This window comes from Mus pahari, unplaced genomic scaffold (assembly GCF_900095145.1).
Source record: "Mus pahari unplaced genomic scaffold, PAHARI_EIJ_v1.1 scaffold_6410_1, whole genome shotgun sequence".
Lineage (NCBI taxonomy): Eukaryota > Metazoa > Chordata > Mammalia > Rodentia > Muridae > Mus > Mus pahari.
In genome coordinates, this window is record NW_018393667.1 from 16,560 (window position 1) to 25,430 (window position 8,871).

Here is an 8,871-nt window from a genome sequence, read left to right on the forward strand (position 1 = left end):
CAGGACCAATTGAACCCAAACTATCTCCAGGCCAATTATAGAAAGGATTGGATATAAACACACAGTACAAACCAACACCTGTGCAAGCTTCTTAAGTGGCAGGATGAGAGCTCACACATTACTAACTTCATCTCCAGACTGTGATTCTTGCCACAGGCTCTGAATTCCATTTACAGGAATCAAAAGTGCCTGGGACCCCATCACACTCATATCTGAACTTGAAGTTCTGTGTCAAAAATCCAATCAGTAAAATAAATTTGGATACGCGTACAGCCTGGAGTTGTAACATCCAGTGGTATGAGGGAATCTGGGCTTAGGATGACCCAAGATAGTCAGCAAAGAACTGGGCATAGTGACTACCTGTTGTTCAAATCCTTGTTAGTGTAATTGGCCAGGATTCCCTGCAGTTCGTCTCTTGTATATTTTATGTTCTGGAGATCTCTTTTGAGCTTCTCCAACCTCTTGTGTCTCTTCTCCTGCTCATTGATGGTGGAGGGTCAGGGTGATGCCTCCCCAAGAGACCCTGTAGGTAGATAAACACTAGTAAACTTGTAGAGATAATAGGGCAGGGAAAGGGAAACCATGCTTTGTCCCACACAGAAGCCTGAGGAACAGGAAAATGTAGAGACACGGAGAATCCCTGAAAGAGCAGCATAGCTATCTTCAAGCTGGGCTCTTCAGCTAGGTCCCTGTTCACAACCATCATCACTGAACATATGCCTGACTCCCTATTGTAATCCCCCTAGTCCTGAAATTCATAAGCTGCCCCAGACAAGAATAAATAGAGGGCATTGTCACCTCATATCTGACAACATAGTCAGTATCTCCTAGCACAAAAAAGATTGATCTAAACACCAGCACCTAACATCTCCCACTATCCAACACCTTTCTCGGCTTCTTCAGATGCGTGATGAGAGCTCATACACTACTACAGTAACCCCAGACTGTGAATCAGTCCCCATCATGTGTGTTCAATACCAAAGTGTCTGAGACCTTGATTCATGAGCAGGGGAATATCCCTCTCTGTTCTNGGCATCACATGCTCATGTAACCTAGAGGAAACTATAGCAGGATGAAGTGCATCAACACTCTCTCCTGAGAACAACACTTTGCTATTCTCACAGAGATTGCTCTTTGCATAATTTGCCATTCAGGGGGAAATTAATATCTCCCAGCAAAGCAACTGCAGGCTTGTCAATACCAGGCTGTCTGTAAAACTAATCATCAGACATTCTCGACTCTGGTTCTACCATTGAGGAATCTGAAGGATCCAGATCATAATCCCTATTCCTGGAAGGACCAGCTGAAGCCCACATCCTCCAGGTAGCTCCCCAAACCTTGACCAGGACTCACTGTGCCATCTCCATGACCAGTTGTTGCTTGCCCTTTCCCAACAAGACAGATGGACAGCCTCCTTCTGCCTTGGTCTGTTCTCTGTGTGTATTCTATTCTCTCCCCCGGAATACCCTGCGGAGCATGGATAACATACCTGCTTGGGAACACATTAGGATCTGAAGGAATACCCCACAGGCAGCTCTTGTTACAACACTGGTGATTCTAGGGTTCTCCTGGATACAAGAGATTGTCCAGGGAAGTGACTACTGATGATGTAACTGGGAACTTCCGTGGCCTACCGGCTTACCAGCTTGCTCCATCTTGACCGGTTTCTGAGCTGCCCTTTCCTGGAGTCTCTCTTTTGACCTAGGGGATACCTCTTGGCAACTTCTCCTTCCAAAGCTAGAGATTTCTCTCTGCTTCACTACAAGTCAAGTGCTTAGAATAGGGAGAGTTTGTTAATGCCAGGGCATGGGTAGCTCATCTTGGTTAGGATCCTTTTCTGAGGGAGTTCCTTCTCCAATATAAATCTACTTCTGGGGTCCATTCATGTAATCTACAGTCAATGTACCCAGGTGTCCCTTTTTCCAAGAGTCCAAAAACATTCTCCTGCACCTTTCCTTTTACACAATTTGGATTATATGTTTTAATGTGCAACTGCCTTGAGAGGAGACATTGTTTCAAAATGTTGAGCCATGTGTTTTCATGAAATCTCTGTTTTACAACCCATTTCTTTGCAATGANTACTCCCTTGTACTTGGCAATAGAGGAAATCAGGTACAGGGACCACATCAAATTGTAAAGTTCATGTCCCTTCTTCAAAAGCTAAAATCCCACATTCTCCCTTTCTCCAAAAGAATCAAAGTAGGCATCTGTGGCCAAGAGGGACATTGAATTTTTGTTCTGTAGTCCCATTAGCTCTCACTTCCCCAGTATCTACATTTTTGAGTTCCCAGTTCCAGGCCTGAGTCTGTTAGGGTTTGGATCATGATCCTGTATTCATAAGATGCCTAAGACTCAATTGGATGGATAGGGGATGGAAAGGCCTTAAGTCCAGTGAAACCTCAATTTTAATGGATCCATAATTTCAGGACGGTCTCTGTTTGGCCTTGACATCAGTGCCTTCTGCCTTCTTGACCTGGGTGTGATGAGTGCATGGTAAAATGCCACCTAACCTCACAGGTATAAGAGTGGAAAAATCATGTAAAGCCTTTCCAAATTGATGTGTTGTCTTTGGNTACCACCTTCAGCTATGGAATATCACTACAACAAGGCTCTAAGGTGTCTGGGGAGATGGTGGGGTAGTCAGAAGTCCACTGTGTCTCTCAGGTAGTCAGATGAATAGCCTTTATGGAGAACTGGAGAACATGGCTAATGAAAAATAAATAGTTATAGTTTGGCTAGCTAATGATCTCTGAGCCTGCAAAGCAGTGGGGCAGGCGTTGCAATCAAATAGTATAGGAATGAATCCCTCCCTACATTGGGTACAGTAGGCCCAAAGTAAGGAGGAGGCCCTTCCCTGAACTCTACTGATAGCTTTGCAGTGTTTCCGTTAAGGAACTCTTCTTTACTTGCATGAGACCAGAACTCTGAGGTCTGCATGTACAATGAAGGTTTCCATCTATTCATAAATCATTTGCTGTTTACTGACAACTTTTGGCTATGAATGCTCTGATATAGTTTGACACAATTCAAAGGGAGTGGTAAATGGTTAGTCTGGTACCTGGAAGAGCTTTTCAGCTACTCTTTGGGAAGTTTCAGACTAGTGGTTAAAGTTTCTACCCACCCCTAGGAGATATCATTAACAATAAGCATGGAATCTTATCCTTCCCCAGCAGGCCACATAGCAGTGGAGTCAGTTTTCCACAATTAACCATAGTTTGGACCCTCATATGTGCCTACTTCTGGCAGAAGTATCTGTCTTTACATGTATTTTACTATAAAGATGACATATTGATTAGAATAATTGAGCCAGGCTGTCAAGTCCAGTTACACCATACCTTGTTATGAGCAACTCAGAAAGAAGAGTGGACACCAGTCAGGTAGTCTGGTGAACGTTTGTTTCCAGAAACCTGCCAGTATTTCCTGGCAGAATGATCCTTCTCTCTGGTGTCCACCACCAACCTTTGGTTTCAGCTACCCTTTGGATATTTTTACACATCCTATTTCCCTTTGTTTAAATTATGGAGTCTCAGGCAGCAGTGGGTCACAGTATGTGACCAGAATGTCAGTAAACTCCACTGTTCTTTGGGACAATCTTTGGGTATCCTACTCAGTGTGCTGATTACTTATGACCTCAAGGGAGTCATTAAGTTGATGTCCTTAGCCTTGAAACCAAGAAACTCATTTAGGAAGTCAAAGAGTTTCCAGGAGAGCAAAGAATATTTCTTTGTTTTTAATGTTCTTTCTGCCAGCAGTGATGAGCCCCCCTTCTCCATAGATCATAACTTTCACATGTGCAGTAAGTAAAGCAGAGTGTCATTTCTGGTAAGTGATGACAGGCCTTTATTTTTCACCATAGAGTTGTTCTAGATGTCTTGGGGACAAATCATTTCAGTTGCAGTATCTGCTGAAGCCCCTATGTACCTGGTTCCATGTTTAATGAAAATGTTCCCATCCATGTAGAGCATTTTCACAGAATCTTTCATGGGATGTGGGGGGGGGGGGAGTCCATTAGGTCTAGACAGATCTGTATCTTCATGTTTGTTTCCTCATCCAATTATTGATGAGCTTCTGTGGGTCATCCTCTGTCAAGATGGTAGCAGAATTGAAGACAATGTGTTTTTCAAACCAGACTCCAGGATGGTCCAAGAGTCCATGCCTTGAACAGCCATGGTTGTGGTGTTGCTTTGAGAAGAAACTTAAGTGCATGGGGTGATGATGTAAGTAGAAGATGCTGACCCAGAGATAACTTCTCTGNTTCTTTCACTAGAATAGTGGTAGCCACCACAGCTCTTACACAAGAGGACCAGCCCGAGGATAAAGGATTTAATATCTAGACAGGTTGCAATTATTTTTTGATTCTGAGTCTGAAATATGTAGTTTCATACCTCTTTCAAATTGAATCATTTCTGCATTCCTTGCATAATACCTAGTAGATCACCATGAATGAACATTTTGATGTGTTCTTAGATTCTATTTTTGATAATTTTATTGAGCATTTTTGTATCAATATTTGTTATGGTTTATATATGCTCAGTCCACTGAGTAGCACTAATAGAAGGTGTGGCCCTGTTGGAGTAGATGTGTCACTGTTGGTGTGGGCAAGACCCTAAGTTACCCCTTGCTACCTGGTAGGTAGTGTTCCATTAGCTGCCTTCAGATGAAGATGTAGGGCTCTCAGATTCTCCTGTACCACCCCCTCCGGTTGCTGCCATGTTCCCACCTTGATGATTCTGGACTGAACCTCTGAACCTGTAAGCCATGGAAGGGGAAGCCGCAGAGTAGGCATATTGGGTGGAGCCTCAAGTACCTCCTGGCACAACTAGGCATGGAGTTTGTTCAGCTGAGTCAGAGTGTTGTTCACAGTCATATCTACTATCTAAGCTCTGGAGAACCACCTGTCTGTGAGGGCTAGAAGCTCCTGTGGGTATCTGGTGATGCAGAGTTAGAAACAGTTCTTTTAAGTACTCAGCCTGATACACCGAGTCCTAAGCGGAGACACAGCCCATACACAGGTCTGAAGGGAAGGGCACAGTATCCAGAATCTGAGTACCCAAGGCTGTTTCTTTTTTTTTTTTTCAAAATTTTTATTAGATATTTTCTTTATTTACATTTCAAATGCTATCCCGAAAGTTCCCTATACACCCCCCCCTCCCTGTTCCCCTACTCACCCACTCTCACCTCTTGGCCCTGGTGTTCAGCTGTACTGGGGCATATAAAGTTTGTAAGACTAAGGGGCCTCTCTTCCCATTGATGGCCTAGTCGGCCATCTTCTGCTCCTTATGCAGCTAGAGACATGAGCTCTGGGGGGTACTGGTTAGTTCATATTGTTGTTCCACCTATAGGATTGCAGACCCCTTTAGCTCCTTGGATACTTTCTCTAGCTCCTTCATTAGGGGCTCTGTGTTCCATCCTATAGATGACTGTGATCATCCACTTCTGTATTTGCAAGGCACTGGCATAGCCTCACATGAGACAGCTATATCAGGGTCCTTTCAGCAAATTTCATACCAAATTTCAATGTGGATTATGAAAGTAGAAAATGCTCACTTTGTTTTATTACATTTCCCCTGTTAGGGCTGATAACCCATGCAGGGAGGCTGAGAAAGGGCTAAGATTTCCACCATTCTTGAAGATACTACTCTTTTTTAGGTCCCCAGAAGGTGGAGATTAACAAGGAGTTGAGCAAACAGGGTCCTTGAAACATTAGGAAATCTGCTTCTGGTGGCATATCTTAGAAGTGGCAGTGTCAACCAGGAATCACATGTTTCTTTTCTTTTTCTTTTCTTTTTTCTTTCTTTCTTTTTTTTTTTTTTTTGTGGTTTTTCGAGACAGGGTTTCTCTGTAGAGCCCTGGCTGTCCTGGAACTCACTGTGTAGACCAGGCTGGCCTTGAAGTCAGAAATCTGCCTGCCTCTGCCTCCTGAGTGCTGGGATTAAAGGCGTGTACCACCACACCTGGCTCTCCTTCTGCTTTTTAGGAGCTGTTATGGGTTCTGCTCTAGCTCCCACCAAGGTCTAGTTGGGCTCTATTGCTTAGAAATCTCAACCTTATTGAGTCTTACATTCTGAATTTAATTGCTTCTCAGGAGAAAGACAAGGGTGTTCAGTGGCCAGCATCCTCCCTCCTCCTGCTTTTTCATAACAAGGAGTCATTTCACAGGGGAATCCTGGGAGGGGAGCTGCAGAGAATGAGCTGGGACAAGTGAGTGGCCCCTCAGCTTTGCGTTGGAGGCACTGGTGCCTGCTCTGAAGGGAAATGCTGCCAGAGACAGGTAAAATTTTCCTAAAGTGACTGAAAGAGACCTGGGAACAACTATGTTGAAAGACAATTTGGTCTGCTATAACAACAGCAACAACAACAACAGCAACGACAGCAATACCATACACACAGAGGAAGGGAGAGCACCACAATTGCTTTTTGTGGCCCACTGGGCAACATCTGATCCATTTAGGGAGACTCAGAACTGATAAAGTGGGAAAGGGTAACTGGGGAATGAGCCTCTTTCCTCAGAATTGAAGAAAACTGATAGTAATCTGAGGTGGGGTAGGAGATAAAGCCTGTGTGTTCTGGAGACAGTGCTATGACTGTACCTGCTGAACTTGCCAATCAGGTTGACCATCTGTTGACCTCAGGGCTTGGATGTTTGAACCATCTCTTCTCAGAGATGATGTAGGGGTGTAGAAGGGCGAGAGGAGAGGTGGGGAGTCTTACTCCATGGGCATGATCAAGAGGAACGATGGCCGCCATGACTGTGAAGTAGGCTGTTTGCTCCTTTCAGGCCCACTGAGATCCATCTCCTGGCTTCTCACCTGCCCACAGGATGCAGTCCTGCCTCACTCAGACTCATCAAGTCTCCCCAGGGAGTTTTTAAGGTGCAGACATGCTTCTCACAGTTCCACAGGAAACATTTACACACACATACATAGGGGTGGGGGGAGGAATAAAAAAAAAAGTGAGGAAGGAAGCAAAGAAGGAAGAAAGAAAACACAAGGAAGGGAAAAAGGAAAGAAGGAAGGAAGGAAGGAAGGAAGGAAGGAAGGAAGAAAGGAAGGAAGGAAGGAAGAAAGGAAGGAAGGAAAGAAGGAAGGAAGGAAGGAAGGAAGGAAGGAAGGAAGCCCTAGGAAGAAAACTTCTTCAATCACACCTCTTCCAGGAGGCTTTGCAGGATGGTTCCATCCAGGAAGCTAGATCTGGAGGACAGTGGGCAACCCCTAGTCACTGCACACCCTCCATCTCCTGCTTTCCTTCAGTTCACTATTAGCATCATGGCAGCACAGAAGTGGTTCTTGCAAATGGAATGGAAGGCACTTGAGGCTGCAGCCCCCTGAGTGGGTCAAGGCAGAAGCACACAGAGAGCTCAGCCTGGCTCCNTTGGAGAACATGGATCCTTNNATTAACCAATAACTTCAGTCTNNGCCATCTGTNCCCAGACCTGCTTTGGGCTTTAGAGTCCTGACACCTTTCCTTGTTTCTGTCCCCTGAGGATGACTCTCACTTCTCTAGAAAAGCCAGCCCTTAGTTCCCCTGTCGCTTACTGCTTCTGTCTGAGAAGAGTCTCANAATCTTCTCTCCCTTCCCTCCACCCTGCTAAAAACAAAGAAGTTTGAGGTCACAATAAAAGAGACCACAGCTCTAATGGAAGTTTCTGGACAAGGCAAAACTTTCTCTTAATCAAGAGAGTGTGCTTTGAAGAGCAAGCACACCAGGCAAGATGAAGTCAGTGTCTTCTCTGACTTCATGTCGTCTTCTGCAAGCCAGTGTGCTCCCATTCCTCAATCCCTCCACACTATGCTGTCTTCCTAGACACACTGAAGACAGTCTCTTAAGGTTCCTCTCTAAATGTTGTTTTTTTTATTTTTAAATGATATTTTGCGTTCACTTTTGTATTAGCTTTAGGTTTTTGTTGTTTTTGTTTTGTTTGTTTTGTTTTTGTCTTGTTTTAGTGTCTGTCTGCTTTCTGATGTAATCTTAGCTGAGCCTCCACTGCTGAGCTACACTCTCAGCCCCAAGGTTTTCTTCTTCTAAAGCTCTTCCTCTCAATGATGGTATTGTCCCTCAGCAGTAGGGTTCTGCCTAAGAGCCTGACCTGACAAGACAAAGGAAGAGGGCAAAACCTGAGGAGGCAAGGCAGTAACAGTAAGTAGTTAGTAAGGACTGCCTCTTGACAGACCTCTGGGCATTGTTGGGAGCAGATGAAGTCGAATGAATGTGTGTTACAGAAATATCCAAGACCTATGGAAATAGAGGAACCATTGACCTTTAGCTGAAACCTCTGTATGCAGAAATTGTTAGCCGCTGCTACCTCTTGCAAGATGACTGCTCCCCTACACAGACCTCCTGCCCAGCCCTCCTCTACAGCCCTGTACAATCAATGCACACTGTTTCCAGGTTGCTGCTGGTACATCTGCATCAGAGCCCACTGGCACTTGAGCTTTTCTGTACAGGGGTCTGTGGACCTGATGTTTTTTCATTACCTCTCAACCCTGGTCAGGTTTCCAGAACCAAGCTTGGTCAAGCAGGGCATGCTGTGAGGGAGCTTCTACATTGGGTTGAGGTAAGAAGACCATTCTCCTCAGAGTGACACCATCTCGTGGGCTGGGGTCCTGGCTGCACAGGAAGGAGGAAAAAAGGGAGGCCACCTGCACTCTCTGCTTCCTGGATATGAATGTGATGGAACTGACTGCCTCAGGCTCCTGCCATCAGATGTGCCCAGAGGGAATCCTGACAATATTGTGTGCACTAGTATATTGGTTACTCCTATGATGTAGGGGGAGGGGCAGATAACACCAGAAATTAGTATTGAGTTGGCAGAGGACTAAGGAGACAGGGAGGTGTAAACAGAAGGGGTAAGGATGAAATATGGAGGGAAGA

General features: G+C 44.9%; 1 pseudogene; it reads right to left on the reverse strand.

Annotated features, from left to right (window-relative positions):
• The window catches only part of LOC110315660, a 43,147-nt pseudogene that overhangs the window by 1,859 nt on the left and 32,417 nt on the right, over window positions 1–8,871 (reverse strand).